The sequence below is a fragment of the Alligator sinensis genome, unplaced genomic scaffold (genome assembly GCF_000455745.1).
Source record: "Alligator sinensis unplaced genomic scaffold, ASM45574v1 scaffold1398_1, whole genome shotgun sequence".
Classification (NCBI taxonomy): Eukaryota; Metazoa; Chordata; order Crocodylia; family Alligatoridae; genus Alligator; species Alligator sinensis.
The window spans coordinates 329922-347204 of NW_005842417.1; the positions used below are offsets into that span (position 1 = coordinate 329922).

The following is a 17283-nucleotide window of genomic DNA, read 5'->3' on the forward strand; positions in this document are numbered from 1 at the left end:
AGACTTCTCTAAGGAGTGAAGCAAAGCCGTGCTACCTTCTCCCAAGGACCCCAGTGGCCTCCCAGCCACACCACGGTCCTGTTCAAAGTTTTAATGACTATAATCACAATCTTCCCTTTTTCAGCTCTTCCCCTTAAGATCTGCTTTGCTCATCTCTCTGTTGACTACCACCATCACTGCAAGAAGCTTCTCCTCTTCAGATCCTACCATCCAGAATAGCCCCCTCCATCTCTCTCCACTTCCCTCTATCCCATCCTCTCCATCCCCCTTCCAAAATTTTGCTGAAAGCAAGCTTTCTTCCTCAGCCAACAACCTGTTATTCTCTGCTCTGGATTTAATTACCCTCTGGCCACATCCAAGAAATGAAATTTCCAAAATCCGGCAGAAAATTAAAATGCCATCGCCGGCTTTGAGAATGGGGCTTTTGTTTCCTGCCTTCCTCTGCCGGCCACCCATTTTCAAAGCAGAGAGAGAGACAAACCCAGGGCCTTTCAGACACTAAATCACGGTGTTTGACTCATAACGTGGCCAGCTCAACTACACCTAGTTCCAGCTATTGAAATGAAGGCGACCGTCTCCCTCCCACAGGAACTGACCCTCGCATTGTCCTCCAGGCCTGTGGAAGCTATGATGACATATGAGCATTATTGTCTACTATTTCTTTCCAGCCTTATTTTGCTGAGACTGAAATTCCAGTTTGGGGGATGAAACAGCTCCAGGGACTGAGGATGGGGTATGGAGATTCACCTTAGCAGAGAGGCCAAGGGTTGGATGGTAATGGAGAGTGAGCTGGATGTTTCATATCTGGTGCTAGCCTCTTTAACCAGAGGTAACCTGCGGGCATAGGAGTGCTTCAGGCCTGCACCTATATAACTAGTTAGTTACTAGACAGTGTGTTGGTAGATGGCAACAACACATCGTTAGTAGGGTAAAATTAAGCCGTCTCACGATGACCTAAACCCAGCTCATATTCCCTTATTGTTATATTTAAGGGGAATTCTGTCTTAGAGGCGATGGAGATAAACTATTCTCTGTGGCTGGAGGGGGCAGAACTGGGAGCATTGGCCTCAAGCTGCAGCCAAGGAAATGCAGGTTGGAGATGAAGATGAAATTTTTGACGTTAAGCACTAGAACAGGCTGCCCAGAGAAGTTGTGGAGTCTCCATCCCTAGAAATTTTCAAGACCTGGTTGGACAGACACTTGGCTAGGGTGGTTGAGTCAGGGATGCTCCTGTCTTGAGCTGGGGGATGGACTAGATGACCTTGTGAGGTCCTCTCCAGCCCTATTTTCCTATGATCCCATGGCACTCAGCTCTACATACCCAACCTTGATGAGTTTTATTGGACCCACACACTGACCAGCATGAAACAGGGCAAATGGCTTCCTTTTGCAGCTCCCGAGACCAGGTCTTCACAAGGCTAGAATGGCAGCAAGTATCATATGCATCTTTGACAGGCCAACCAGCAAACCAGCCCAAGTACCCCATCTGAGGGCACATCCAATACTGATGCCACAGGACCATAGGAGAGTGCAGGCACAACATAATGGAGCTCTCTCCACTTGGTTGGAAATAATCCCAATAGACAGCTTGGTAATGGGCATCATTGGGATGTTATCAATTTGCTAATTTATTCTGCATATCTCGGCAGGTTACCTTCATTAAAACCACTGCAAGGGACTCCAGTGCTGGGGAGGACCAGCTCATGCACCGTGCTCTCCAAGGGAGCAAAACAGCTCCTGTATACTTGGCCAGGACTGTTATTTTTTGCAAAATTGTTCTGTGCTCCTGGAACGTGGAGCTGGCACGAAACAAGGCCCATCCTGAATTCCTCTCAATGAATGAATCCACATCCAGGCGCAGGGTGATGTCACCTTCCTGCATGCCGGGGGGAGCTCCTCCCTGCAGCCTCTGGCCCTCTTTGGACAGCCTCTGCCTCTGCTGCAAATATTTGCTTTGGCCTGTTCTTGGGAAGCCTCCGACCACGGGGAGCTGCAGCAGGACAGGCTCTGAGCAGCGCTCCAGCTCAGCTCATTACTCAGCCACAGATTCCCCAGCCGACACCTTCCCACTTGCAGCAACAAAGGACATTTTTTCCCTTCCCCTTCCCCTTCCCCTGGCTCATAGCTGGGTTAGTAATGCCACCATCCCTTTTAAATAGAAAGCAACCTCCAAATACACCAGCTTAAATCCAGTCGCTCGTCTAACATCAACTGAGTGATTCATCCATGGAACCAAGATCAGAATCTGGCCCAGTGACTCAGGATTAAACCTTTCTGGGGAGCCTATTTTCCATGGCCCAGCTAGGAGCTCTCTCTTCTCTCATCCAACCACCCTAGCCCAACCTGGAAAATGTCCCCTTTGCCACTACCAATGCACCCATCTGTTGGTGGAGGCAACCTCCAGTACACCCATCTGTTGGTGGAGGGGACCACCAATGCACCTATCTGTTGCTAGAAGCAACCACCAATGCACCCATCTGTTGGGGGAGGTGACCACCAATGCACCCATCTGTTGGGGGAGGTGACCACCAATGCACCCATCTGTTGGGGGAGGTGACCACCAATGCACCCATCTGTTGGGGGAGGTGACCACCAATGCACCCATCTGTTGGGGGAGGTGACCACCAATGCACCCATCTGTTGGGGGAGGTGACCACCAATGCACCCATCTGTTGGGGGAGGTGACCACCAATGCACCCATCTGTTGGGGGAGGTGACCACCAATGCACCCATCTGTTGGGGGAGGTGACCACCAATGCACCCATCTGTTGGGGGAGGTGACCACCAATGCACCCATCTGTTGGGGGAGGTGACCACCAATGCACCCATCTGTTGGGGGAGGTGACCACCAATGCACCCATCTGTTGGGGGAGGTGACCACCAATGCACCCATCTGTTGGGGGAGGTGACCACCAATGCACCCATCTGTTGGGGGAGGTGACCACCAATGCACCCATCTGTTGGGGGAGGTGACCACCAATGCACCCATCTGTTGGGGGAGGTGACCACCAATGCACCCATCTGTTGGGGGAGGTGACCACCAATGCACCCATCTGTTGGGGGAGGTGACCACCAATGCACCCATCTGTTGGGGGAGGTGACCACCAATGCACCCATCTGTTGGGGGAGGTGACCACCAATGCACCCATCTGTTGGGGGAGGTGACCACCAATGCACCCATCTGTTGGGGGAGGTGACCACCAATGCACCCATCTGTTGGGGGAGGTGACCACCAATGCACCCATCTGTTGGGGGAGGTGACCACCAATGCACCCATCTGTTGGGGGAGGTGACCACCAATGCACCCATCTGTTGGGGGAGGTGACCACCAATGCACCCATCTGTTGGGGGAGGTGACCACCAATGCACCCATCTGTTGGTGGGGGCAACCACCAGTGCACCTATCTGTTGGTGGAGATGACCACCAATGCACCCATCTGTTGGTGGAAACGACCACCAGTGCACCCTGTTGGTGGAAGCGACCACCAATGCATTCATCTGTTGGTGGAGGCAACCACCAATGCACCCATCTGTTGGTGGAGGCGACCACCAATGCACCCATCTGTTGGTGGAGGCGACCACCAATGCACCCATCTGTTGGTGGAAGTGACCACCAATGCACCCATCTGTTGGTGGAAGTGACCACCAATGCACCCATCTGTTGGTGGAAGTGACCACCAATGCACCCATCTGTTGGTGGAAGTGACCACCAATGCACCCATCTGTTGGTGGAAGTGACCACCAATGCACCCATCTGTTGGTGGAAGTGACCACCAATGCACCCATCTGTTGGTGGAAGTGACCACCAATGCACCCATCTGTTGGTGGAAGTGACCACCAATGCACCCATCTGTTGGTGGAAGTGACCACCAATATGACCACCAATGCAGCCATCTGTTGGTGGAGGCAACCACCAGTGCACCCATCGGTTGGTGGAGGCGACCACCAATGCACCCATCGGTTGGTGGAGGCGACCACCAATGCACCCATCGGTTGGTGGAGGCGACCACCAATGCACCCATCGGTTGGTGGAGGCGACCACCAATGCACCCATCGGTTGGTGGAGGCGACCACCAATGCACCCATCGGTTGGTGGAGGCGACCACCAATGCACCCATCGGTTGGTGGAGGCGACCACCAATGCACCCATCGGTTGGTGGAGGCGACCACCAATGCACCCATCGGTTGGTGGAGGCGACCACCAATGCACCCATCTGTTGGTGGAGGCAACCACCAGTACACCCATCTGTTGGTTGAAGCGACCACCAGTACACCCATCTGTTGGTGGAGGCAACCACCAGTGCACACATCTGTTGGTGGAGGCAACCACCAGTACACACATCTGTTGGTGGAGGCAACCACCAGTACACACATCTGTTGGTACAGGACTAGGAGCTACAGCTTCAAGCTGCCTCCAGATTTAGGCTAGAGATTAGGAGGAACATCCTGACTAGGAGGTTGTTCAGACATTAGAACAGGCTGTGTAGAGAAGTTGTGAAATCTCCATTCTTGGAAATTTTCAAGAGCAGGTTACAGAGACACGTGGCTGGGATGGTTCAGTCAAGGATGATCCTGCCTTGAGCCGGGGGCTGGACTAGATGACCTTATGCAATCCCTTCCAGCCCCACTTTCCTATGATTTTCCTCAAGACAATCTCCCTCTGTTGCTGACTCCATGTTTTCGGGAGAGCCCTATGTTACAATTTGCTGCATAGATACCTTCTGGGACAACTTTCCTTCCCAGGGATTGTTTTGATAGGGCACTACCACCTGGGGGGTAGTTTCTAGGGGGTATCTGAAATGCATTCGTTCATCTTAGTGCTCACAATATAAGAAACCCAGCTCCTCCACTGACCCTTTCAGAAGAAAGGACCTGGCCTGAGGTTATCCCAATCCTAGAAGTGGCCTCACCAGGGCAGGGCAGGGTGTCCCACTGATGCACACAGGCCACCGCTCCTGTGCTAACTCAGTGCATCACCTGCAGCGCTTCACCAGAAACATTACTATTTTTTTTCCTTCTGCCTGCACTGGGTACATCTTTCCTGCAGTCACAAATAATGCAATACATGCGAATACATGAGCGCTCCAGGGTTGATTGTGTAGTTTTAGGAATATGTTAGACCAGGACTTGCATGGGATGGTTTGAATAGGGATGATCTTTTCTCGAGCATGGGACCGGACTAGATGCGACCTCCTGAAGATCTTGCCAGTCCTACTTTGCTATGAATCTGTTATTTTGTGAACACATACAACCTACTTCAGGCATTTTCTTTTGAGCTGGCAGGTGTTTGCCACAGTTCACCTGGGAATGTACATGCAGGCATGGTCTTTCGTTAGCACTGATTACTTGTGTAGTTTCTGGGCCAGTGCATCTGGGATGTTGCTGGCAGAGACCTGCTGGTGGGACCATCTGCACCTTTGCTACACTTGCTATAGCTCTAGGGATGATAGATGCTGCAAGCTAGCGAGCTGCTTCTCCAGTCGGCCTGGTCCCACACCCCACTTCCAGGTCAAAGCTTAACAATCATTCAGAAACCACAAAAAAACAAACGATTCCCCTCTCTGGGAGAGATTGCAGGAGCCAGCCTTTCTCCTGAAACCTTTGTAGCAGAGCTCAGGCCTTTGTGGCTACCTCCGTGCTCCTTCCCAGCTAGGTCTGGTGCTGCCTGGCCCCGCACCCAGAAAGGGACAGACTACACAGTCCCAAATATTCATCCTTCAGGATCCCAAATGCAATGACTGATGTCAGTGGGCTTTGAAGACACTCGGCAGGATTGGACCCGAACACTCTGCTATGTAGCTCATCTACCCCAATGCAGCATCCACACATCTCATGCACATGGATTTGATCCCTATAACATCCTACGGAGATGCTGGGCCGTTATATTCCTCCCTTTAAAAGCCTGAGAACGGTGACACGCTGAATTGCCACAGGTCACACAGGACGTATGTGGCTGAGTCAGAAGCTGAACCGAGGTCTCCCGTGTCACTGTCCTGCACGGTGACCCCTAAAACATCCCCCTGTAAAAGCCAGAGCCACCACCCACTGTTCAGGGATTGGGAAATAGGTCTCCAAGTCTCAATTTTCATTTAAAACACAGACTCTCATCCTCTCGCAGAAACATTTTTACACAACTATAGCACCTTCACAACCATCTCTGCCAAATCCTCTGAACCAGGGGATTGCTTCAGGCAAGAAATTCAACTGCTGCAGTCACCGGTGCAGGTTTAAGGGCATAAGACTGCAGCAATAGGGAGAAAAATGCAAGCCCCTAAAGCTGGTGCCGAGCCAGCTGCTTGTGGGAGGGGGTTCATTTTCTCATCCTTTCTGCTTTGCTTATTTCAAACTTCTCAAAATCCCCATCGCCCAAGGAGCATCGGTTCAGGTCCATACCCGAGCACGCCTCATCTCCTTGATGCTCTCTCTGTACATTAGGTTTCAGACGCAGCAGTATCTCCCAGCCTGACAGCACCCGGCCATTCACAGTAATTAAAGGTATATAGACACACAGGAGGGGAAGGGGCCAGCCTGATCATTGAGGTCAGCGTTTTGTATTTTGGAGCAGCTGTTCACCCGAGATTCCTAGAAACCTAGTGCTCACGTGCCTCGGATACACCAGGCCATGGCACAAGTACAAAGCAGGGGAGTCAGCGTCTAGCATCCTCCCGCTGTGCTGGCATAGAGGCAATGATTTAAAATGAGCTCAGAGGACGTTATACCCACACGTGCACCAGAAGCAGTAAACCAGCTCAAGCTCAGGTGCCCAGAAGAGCTGCAAACCAAAGAGCTAGGGATGCAAGCATGCGAGGGGAGACCCTCTCAGCCGAACCTCTGACTTCCTTTCTGCAGGTCCCGTTTGACACCCCTCCAAGCAGCACATAAAGCGGAGGCCAGGTTTCCAGCTCCCCCTGCTTGGACTCGTCCAGATGCCAGGAACAGCAAAGCCCCAAACGTAGCACAGAGCAAATCTCCAAGGCGAGAACAAAAAGAGAAAAGCCAAAATGACCCCCTCCTTACCTCCCAGAAACAGCAGGGATAGGCAGTCAGTGCAACCACATCTGGAAAACCCGACTCAGCTGTCAGTGCCACCACATCTGGAAAGTCCAGCTCAGGCTTCAACTCCCACTCTCATTTCTCATAGCGATGCCTTGAATCAGTCGGTGACACGCGCGATCTGTATGCTCCATAGTCAGCTCTGCCGGGGTGGTGCCATGATCAATGCATGTGTGAACCATCTCTCCCTACCGCACACAACGGCTTCTGGTGCATGAATTTGCCTGCAGCAATTAGACGGGGTTTGGCTTCCAGGCTTCTCCCGGTAACATGCTTCCCCTGGATCTGGGTAGGGTATTTGTGGCCCAGGTATGATGCACAGTCTGCACGCCTTTGGCTTCAGCTGTATTTCAGAGCATCTGATTCAGGTCACACTTTTGTTCTTCCTTCTGGAAACTGCTTTGTGCCAGCGGCGCGTGGTCTGATCGCGGGCACCTCTCGTCGCAGCCAGTCTGGGGGACGTGCCTTGTTTCAATCCAACAATGCCTCATTGAAATGCCGCGTGCGGCTTGCACGTTCTTTCCAGCCTGGATGCCCTTGGAGAAGTGGTTACATATGGGGAGAGGAGCTGCTGCCTCAGATAGCCAACACCACGTCAATCAGCTACATATCGCTGTGTATGCCCATTGTCTGTTGCGTGCCAGCCCTTAACCTTGGTGTTGCAACCCAGCACAGATCTGCTTCTGCAGCGCGGACGGTGTCGCACCCTCCGAGGCATGTAGCACTTCCTAGCTTTTCATCCCTGGTGTTTTCTGAGCGCCGCTGGCCTGGTGCATTACAGCACTGGCCAAGTCCAAGCAGAAATGTCTCTGCTCGTCATAACATCAGAGACAACTGCCTGGCAAGACTGCGACGACCCCTATCTTTTAATGCTACACCATGCTCGTGGAAGGGGATAGCTGGGTGGTCCTACCCTGACGCTGCAGGCACCGGGAGCGCGTGGCACAAGCAATAGCAATACAGGCTTACTTGTATTTTCCAGCCTAGATGCTCCCTGAGAAACTAGACCGAAGGCCCGTCACGGAGTTTCAAGTCTCTCTGGCCTTGCCATGGGATTTTGGGGAGTGGAGCGTGACTTGATGCATGGCTATGGAAGTCCTGCCTAGGGTGACCTGCAATGTGATCTTATCTGAGTACGAAATGAGAACAAGAAGAGTAGTTCAGACACTGGCTGGGTCATTGGACTTGATCTTCAGAAAGTGTGTTGACACCCACCTTGCTGGGGTTATTTGACCCCGGCGGTCTTTCCTGCCCATGTGCAGAGGGCCTGGATGCGATGATCTGTAAGGTCCCTTCCAGCCCCTAGCAACTATGAAACTATGGACAGACAAGCAGGCAGAAGGACAAAAAGAGGGCACCTGACTCTGTTGTCCAGAGATGAGGGCACACCCCTGGGAGAGGAAAGCCCTGGGTTCCTGCCCCCTCCCCAGCCTGAGCTATTTCTGTGTTTTATCCATGGCCATCTAATGTGAGATGCATGATTTGTCCTGGCACCAGGGACCACAACCCAGGGCTCCTCGGGAAGTGCCCCAAGCAGGAGGCCACAGAGACAGACTCCCTCTTCGTAGAAACACAGAATCATAGACAATGAGGGCTGGAAGGGACCTCAGGAGGTCACATCTAGTCCAACCCCCTGCTCCAAGCAGGACCAGCCCCAACTACATCATCCCAGCCACGGCTTTGTCTAGTTGGGTCTTAAAAATATCCAAGGATAGAGAGTCTGCAACCTCTCTGGGTAACCTGTTCCAGTGTTTTATTACCCTGCTAATGAGAAAGTTTTTCCTAATATCCAACCCCAACTTCCCTTGTTGCAACTTGAACCCATTGCTTCTTGTTTTATCATCTGCCCCCACTGAGAACAGCCCAGCTCCATCCTCTTTGCAGCTCCCCTGCAGGGAGGTGAAGGTTGCTACTCAATCCCCCTTGGTCTTCTTTTCTCCAGATTAAATAAGCCCAGTTCCCTCAGCCTCTCTTCATCAGTCCTGTCCCCCAGCCCTCAAACCATTTTTGCTGCCCTCCACTGGACTCTCTCCAACATGTCCACATCCTTTCTGCAGTGGGGGGCCCAAAACTGGACACAGGACTCCAGATGTGGCCTCCCCAGTGCTAAATAGAGGGGCAGAATCACTTCTCTCAATCTGATCAGTCTTCTTCTACCACTTGGATCCTTACACTCCTGGCTGTCCACGGGACCACATCATCCGTGGGGTGGGAGCACCCTCAGCCAGCCTGCCCCATAAACTAGATGGTCAGAGCAGTCTCCTGAGAGGTGCGGGTCTGAACCTCTGCAGCAGTGGTACTTCACCTTTTTAGACTCAAGGGCCCCTCGGAAAAACCCCAGCTCTCGGCTGTCACTAGTTTTTTGGCTATTTAAAAAATACTAGAGCAACTCTTTCATTGCAAAGAACTCAGGAGAGGCCGCGGCAGGGCAAAGCGCTTTGACCCAGTGGTTTCCTGTTTGAAAGCTCTGCATTTATCTTGTGAATCACGTGTAGGTGGTTGCACACCTAACAGTGCTAATGTTGTGTGGCACCCTCCACCCTTTAAAGAGCTCACAACCTCCTGGTTGAGGAACACTGCCCTACAAGCTAGGAGAAGGCCTGGGACCCAAACTGCACATTTCCCGAACCCTAAACAGTAGGGTATGGAGCAACAGGTCCATCCCACCACAACATTACACGCAAGCCAGAGGGGTGGTCGCTACTTTGTGCTGCACCCCGTGGTATTTTTAGCAGTTGTACCCATTTAGCCAACCTCTTCAGACCTCCACCAGATTGAGCGCCAGACTGCGTGGGCCTAAAGGACCTCCAAGCTCTGTTTTGGATCGCAATGCAAGTTAGATGATGCTTGCTCAGAAGTCAATGCCTCGGCACCTAGGGAGACGTCCAAGCCAAAATGGAGGTGCCGGAGGGGATTTGAAGGGGATAAGCGGGGTTGATCTGGATCATTTTGTGAGGTTTAGGTGCCTGCAAGACACTAAGTCCTGTTTAGGTGCCTACATGAATGATATGTGTCTGGCCCCTGACCCTCTTAGCTCTCCACCTGTAAAATGAAAATAATGGTGCTTCCTTCCAGGTCAGTGGTTCTTAACCTTTTTTAGACTCAAGGCACCCAATGTAAAAAAACAGCCCTTTGCTTTCACTCCTCCTTTTGTCTAGAGAAAAAAAAAAAAACCCCAACCATTTTTCTGTTGTAAACTCTCAGAAAGCCCACAACGGGTCAGAAGGGTTTTGGCACTATGGATTCCTATTTGAAACCCCTGGGTTTATCTTGTGGAGCATGTTTGCACCCCTAAGAGTGCTAACACTGCATGACACCCAGGGGCACCCTTGAAAGGATATGAAGGCAGCCTGGGGTGCCACAGCACCCTGACCTAGAATCACTGCTCCAGCTGTTACTCAAGGTGTAATAGGAGGACCGACAGGAAAATGTCCACCTTTGACGGCATCATGCTGAGCGCAAACTGGAAAGGACAGAGGGCTCAACAAAACGAGGGTCCAAGCAGCGATTGTATCAACAAGCGTTAAACTCCACCGTTTCCCTCCCCAAAAAGGCTCAGCTCAGCAGCTTGGGAGTGCTTCTGGGGAAGAAGAGGGGGAAACAGTTGCGACAGGGAGGAAATGGGAATTTTCACATTTGCAGCAAAACTGTTTGACTATTTCTGTCGGCAGAGCGCAGAGGAAATAGCTGGGCAGGGTGACAAGCGGCACCATTGTCCAGGGCAGGAAAAAGGCAATGCAAGTACAGCCGCAAGGACTTTGTTAAACATTCAAATTCGATCCAGCCTCGTTTTGCTGAAGTCTGGCTGTCTGTTAGCGCAGGGAGGGGTATTTTTCCACAGCGTTGGCCAACGTCAAGTCAACAGAATGGCTCTCTCTGGATTTTGTGGGGCATGGGATCACATCCTTATGGCCTCTGGGTTTAAAAGATGCTATGTCCTTCTTTAAATGATGAAAATGTGTTGGAGTTGGTGCCTTGCAAAACGTGGAATAAGCTAAAAGTTGAAGAGGAGGATTATCGACGTTAAAAAATAAAAATCAATCTATTAGGATATACACTGAGATGTCTCGGATCTCCGCGTCTCAAAGAAGAGCGCTCACATGACTAACGGGAGATTAGAAGGAGCAGGGGTATTGCATGTAGGAAGCCTGGCTGCGTCATAAGGAGCCGCCGTGGATCTCACCGCCAGCAGGGTTTGGAGAAATCTGGAAAGAGCGTGTGTGGGGAGGACGGTCCTCACCACTCCCATGTCTGCCCATCTCCCCACACAGCTCCAGGCTTATCCCCCACACCTGCTCTCAAGCCCTTGGTTTGCAGTAGGTTTGAGAAAGGCCACCGACAACCAGCCCAGAGCAGCCTCATGAGCAAAACGCTAATGTCCGGCACCTGTCACTTTGTGAAGTTTTTGTCCCCAAAGCCGCAGGTGTTGAGGGAACCAAGGTTGGCACTGGAGTCTGTGAGACTGGTACAAGGGAAGGTCTTTTTGGCAACAACATCTTCCTGAAGCCAAGCTCACTCATCATGGAGGGCCTCCTTGACTCCATCTTGGTGGGTCTCTGCTCACGAGGGCTGGATGTGACTTGATCGAGGAGATGCCATTTCAGGTCCGAGTCGCCCCATTTTTAAGTGAAGGACCGAGAAGAGCAGCAGACTAATGATGGGGTGTCCTTCCTATAGCATGACAGGCTCTGCCCATCGATAAAGGGCAGAAGATCGTCCTACAAAGGCTGGGTTTGAAAAGGATGAGAGCTTACCTTGGCAACAGCGGGCATGAAGCGCCCGATGGCTTGGGGTGGAAGCTCCCTTCTTCTTTTTCCATTGTCTGGGATTTCCAAATCAAAAGGTAACAAGAGGGAAACAACAAAGCTATGTCTTCACAAAACCAAGAAGCCGTGGGGAGCCTGAGGCTCAGAAAGGAAGAGGAGCCAAGTATTTGTCTTCAGAGAGGAAATAAAAATGGAGGGATGGCCATGGCCAACCTGCCATTCATGACTGTGCATAACGATTCCCGCACACACCTAGCATGGAGAAACCCTCTTATCCAAACATATAGGGCCTGGCTATTATGGCAACACACGTAGTGGAAGTGCGTGTGATCTAGTACGTGTGCATATGGGTGGATGCATGTCCACATGCATGTAGCGGACAGTGGGGGAAAAGCACTGCAGTTTGAGCTCTGGCATCCAGGACTTTCCAAACGTCTTAATGGTTGCAAAGCAAAACAGGGAGAATATAGCAGGAAGCATGTGTGAGCATCGGCTCAAAGAAGGGCAGGAGCCAGGTTTGCAGCTGGTACCAACTAGCACGAGTCCTCGGCTGTTACCAACATCCCTCTGATCTACTTCATATTGCAGGGCTGGGTCCATAGATTCAACTGGAAAGTGTGTGTCACCCCTTTTATTAGTTTTCCAAGCCAAGTCATTTTGGGGGTGGAGGGAGGTCACAATATGAACAGAAGCATGCAACAGCCCTGGTAGAAATCTCTCCCGTGTATAAAAATCTTAGTAACCGCACCTGGGGCTAGAAGCATAGAAATTACCATGGGTGGCCAGTTGCCTAATACAAAGAGCGCTGGACGCAAGTCTCAGTTGAATCAACCCTGATCTCAGGATTCGATGATGCCCGGATTCATCTGATTCGTGTGCTGGGATGAGCAATTCCTAAAGGGGCAATCAATGAATTAAAATGTGCAAGCTCTCCAAGGAGAACTTGCAAACTTCTCTGCCCTCCCAAGTCCTCCCCATGCAGGCTTATAAGCGTGTGTCCAGCAGCCACTGCCTGGGGATGAGCATTTTGCAAAACCAGGGGGCTTCATGGAGGGCATACGTGCAGGTCCGGCACGGCTGACAATCCTGCTGTTTATCCGTGTGCCTAAATGGATCCCGAGAGGAGCAGCTTGCTGATATGATTCACTAATCCAGCTCAGAGGAGGGCTGCCCAGGCTGCCTATTTCCTGCCGTTTCATTCTTGAAAACAGCCGGAGGAATCTCTCAAGGACTTCTCCACCCCAGGCACCTCCGGGAGTGACTCATGGACCGAGCAGACATCAATGATGTGTCATTAAAATGCCGCTTGCCCATGGTCGCGGCTAGTCCCTGACTTATTCCACTGCTGTTAAATTAGGAATAGATGCACAAATGGAAAGTTTTCTCGCCCGGCTTCTCTCGTTAAGGGAGGACGCCGCCCCACCTAGTGGCAAAACCAGGGATTTTGGGTGATAGGAGAAAGCATCCTCTTTGGCCCTCGTGCCCATTGTGCATTCAGTGCCAACCCACCTCGGGGTCTCCTAGCTTCCCTTTGTTTCGGCAGCTGTGGCTTTTTTCACTCCTCGCTGTTGTAGTCTCAGGGTCCGAAATCTGTCAGTGAGAGCAGCGGAGAGCCCCGGAGGTCTGCGGGTTGGACCCTGCCAGCCCTGATGTGCACCGTCTGTACCTGTGGCTGGAAACTGGCACCAGGGGCTCTCCAGTTCCACCTTACCTCGATGTTGCTGGTGTCACCCGTGAGCGAGACATATGACTGCCGCTCCAGCTGCCTCCTTAGCAGGGCAACCAGACAGCGAGGGCCTGCTCCAGGGTCTCTTATAGTCAATAGGAGCTTATTCGTGGACTTTAGTGACTTCTGGTTTGGAACCAAAGGGCCAGAAGCTGTAAATACCGTACTTCCTCTTATATAACCCACCCTTGAATATAACAGGCACCCTGTTTTTGAAGGATAAAAGATTTTATACTGGGTAAGTATCTGGGTAACAGCAGCTAGGGAGACAAGCCCGCTGCCAGCCACATAGAGACCACAGACCAACCCTACATGCCCACCCCATCCAGCACAGTGGGGCCATGGCCCAGGCCTGACCAGGCACGGCAGGTCTGGGGCCACAGGCCAGATACGGCCACAGACTGACCCCACACGCCAGTCCAATCCAGCTTGTGGGGCCGTGTCGTCCAAGGGGGACATCTCACGAGGTCAGAAATTTGGTGGCAGGAGAGCAGTGACAATGTTAACTGCTCCCCAGATACCAAATGTCTGGACCCATAGGGATCCTTGCATAATGCATGCCCCAATTTCCACCAGCTGGGATTTTTTTTTTTTTTGCAGGGTGGGGGGGATGCCTTGTATGCAAGAAAATACAGTGACTGCCTAGGTGACTGTAAAGCACCGGGAAGGTGCTCTTGAGAGAAACGACTCCATCCACCCCGCTCCACGCGTGCCCAAGCTGGGGCCCGTTCCCATATCTTGTGCAGCACAGTGCAGAACTGGGCCCTGCCAGAGCTGTAGGGATGTCTCCTTTACCCCACTGGGGATCAAAAAACATGCACAAGGTTTAGAGCCAGCAGCATATCTTTCTCATTCAGATGGGGAAAAAAGATCCCACCCTCTTTTTCCTTTCTCCTTATCAGCTCAGTTTGGTAGATCAGATGCTATCAGGACAGGGAACTAAGTCACCACTGCACTGCTATTCACACGGGGCTAAATCTTCACAGGGCAAACAGCTGGAACGCGCTCTCATGTCCAAGGCGGAGGACAAAGGCTCGTACTCGGACACGGACTGGGCGTCAGCGCTCCACGTAGGAGGAAGATCGCTGGTGAAATGCAGCGATCCTCACCCTGGGGTGCTGCCGTAAGAGCCTTTCAAGGGTGTGAAGGGTTGCCGTGCACTCTTAGCGATTCCAACACCTACACACGATTCACAAGATAAACCCAATCAGGACTCATAGTAGAGATGATATCTTTTATTAGACCAACAAGATTTTTGCCAAAAAAATGTGTTTAATTGCAAGCTTTCGGGCACAAGTCCCCTTCATCCGGCACTGGAGGAAAGATTGTAAAAGTTCTCCTGGGCAGAAATGAAGGTTCATATGAACTGTTTGTCCTGTGAAGTTCATACGAACTTTCATTTTTACCCAGGAGAACTTTTACAATCTTTTCTCCAATGCCTGATGAAGGGTGTTTGTGCCTGAAACCTTGCCATTCAAGGGTTTTTTTTGCAAAAATCTTGTTGGTCTAATAAATTATATCATCTCTACTACAAGTCCTGATTGCTTTTCCTCTAGACCAATACAGCTACAACCTGGATACCTGACACAAGATAAACACAGACCTTTCAAATAGGAAGCCATAGCATCCGAAGCACTGTGCGCTCTCGTGGTCTGTCTGAGTTCATTGCAATGGAAGAGCTGCTCTGTTACTTTTCTGCAGTCAAGAAACCAGTGAAAAAGCTGGCACTGAGTCTAACACAGTGCCTTGAGTCTAATACAGGGTGTCTCGAGTCTGAAGGGGTTGAGAACGACTGTAATGCAAAGCTCTGTGCTACTATGACTGTTTGTGCATGTTCATGTGTATACAGGTGAACACGCGTGTGCATGCACACACGCACACAGGGTCACATCCTAGTGTTGTAACAACAACCGTCTGACTCCAATCCCAGCCTCGCTGACGGCACATGGGAGTTTTGCTATGGACTTTAATGGAGCTGGGATGTTTAGTATTTACTCTGAATAGCGGCAGCTTTACTCCTGTTGTAAACCAGATAATACGGTACCAACGGGCACGAAGAGAACGGGGGAAAAAATCAGCCCGCGAGCCACTGGCTGGACAGGAAAACCAAGACAAGAGGCCTTTCTTGGAGAGGCGCTTTATCCCAAACAAGTGATTGGATTCAATATGGAATTAAGTGGATTAAATTGTGTGGCTTGTGTTACATGGAAGGTCAAAGTAGATGAGCTAATGGCTCCTCCCCGGCCTTAAAAAGTAAATCAATGAATCTATGAGTTTAAGTGCTGTGCTGCAGGCTGTGTTCACCAAGCACCAGGCTATAAAGCCATTTGAGCATCACAACATCGGTGCTGAGCGTGAGCATCATACGCTTCACCTTCAAAACACTTCACCGACTTCTCATCCGCTCGACAACCCTCCCCCCCGGGACACAGACACCTCGAGTGTATCCAAGGCAATCCTTTCTGCCAGATGTGTGGATCCACCAAGACGGGCCCTGCAACCTTCCCGGACGGCCCCTCTGTTATGAAAGAGGAGGACAGCTGCCATCTGCTTCACTTCTGACTAATGTTATCCTGGACCCAGGCTCCTGGCAAGCTGCCGTTGCAACTCTCTGCAGGTCAAAGCTCAGGCTGAAGTGAAACGTGGCATCTGTCTATTCTCAAGATATTGCGGAAAGCTAATAGCAGCATTTGGGATGTAAGATCTGGAGCACAGCGTCACCAAAACGTCCCCTGAACACATTGCTCAAGGCTTCCAAGGAGGCTGTATCCAGGAAGGAGGCGCATTAGTCACTGAGGATTGCCTCAAAGTATTAAGAGAAGGAAGAGAAATACCTACAAACCTGGAAAGCATCCAAGGCAAACATTATGGAAACCTACCTAAGTGCACTTGCTGCTAATGTACTGGAAGGGATTGCTAAGGGTCTAACCAAGCCGGGGTCCAGAAGTATGACTCTAATGGAAAGGACACGGGAAGCTTTCCGCACAGTGCAGGGGGTATTTAGATGGCCGAAGAAGTCAGTTCTGGTCACTTCAGTCTCTGGGCTCCATACAAAAGCAGGCTCTAATGGACGGATGTTTACATCTTGGGCCAAAGGAGCCTTTGCGGGGACGTGACTAAGAGCAAAGTTTGGTTTCCAGTGCGTATCTCTCCTCCCACCGTGGCTCTGGTGAGGGACGTCATATAGATCTGGAGGAGGCAGCATTTCCACCCCCACTTCCAGCAACATGCCTCTACTCAAACTTCCCGTCTCGGGGGGAGATTTGGGTTCATTACACGGGGGAGGAGGTGCTCGTTGAGCCAGCTGCTTGCTGCATTACTGATTGCACAGGGCCCCCAAATGTAAGCAAAGACAACCCTATAAGCACCTTGAAGCACAGACAGCTTCTGCACAATACATGGCTACAGCTGCACACGAGGCAGGGGAGCCACCCAAGTGGAAGATCCTTGTCTTTGGATGCCCGACAGCTCCTTGCCCATTAGTTCCCAGACAGCCTTCAGTTCCCACTAATGAGGCTTGTACCAGTAACCTCCAGGCTTGGTAACCCCCTAACCAGTGAGCAATTCACTGCCTGATGTAGTTCCCCTCTTCAAGAGGAAAGCATCACCTCTGTGTTCGGGAAACTGGTGCTTTAAGTAGCTTAGCATCAAATCCAGAGCCCACTGACCCTGATGGGAGACTTTCGCTGGGTGGTTTTGCAACGGGGTCCCTTGTAAGTATGGGATGAGGCACGCTCT

General features: G+C 51.3%; 1 protein-coding gene across 2 annotated transcripts in view; it reads right to left on the reverse strand.

Annotated features, from left to right (window-relative positions):
* Positions 1-17283, reverse strand: part of GJC2 (gap junction protein gamma 2) — a 59471-nt gene that overhangs the window by 38756 nt on the left and 3432 nt on the right. Inside the window, exon 1 of one of the 2 annotated variants that reach the window (XM_006030067.3) lies at positions 7018-7078. The exons of the other annotated variant lie outside the window; for it this stretch is intronic. The gene's annotated coding sequence lies outside the window, so the exon portion shown is untranslated. Of the gene's footprint in view, positions 1-7017; positions 7079-17283 lie in introns of those variants that run through there. 2 annotated transcript variants of the gene reach the window in all.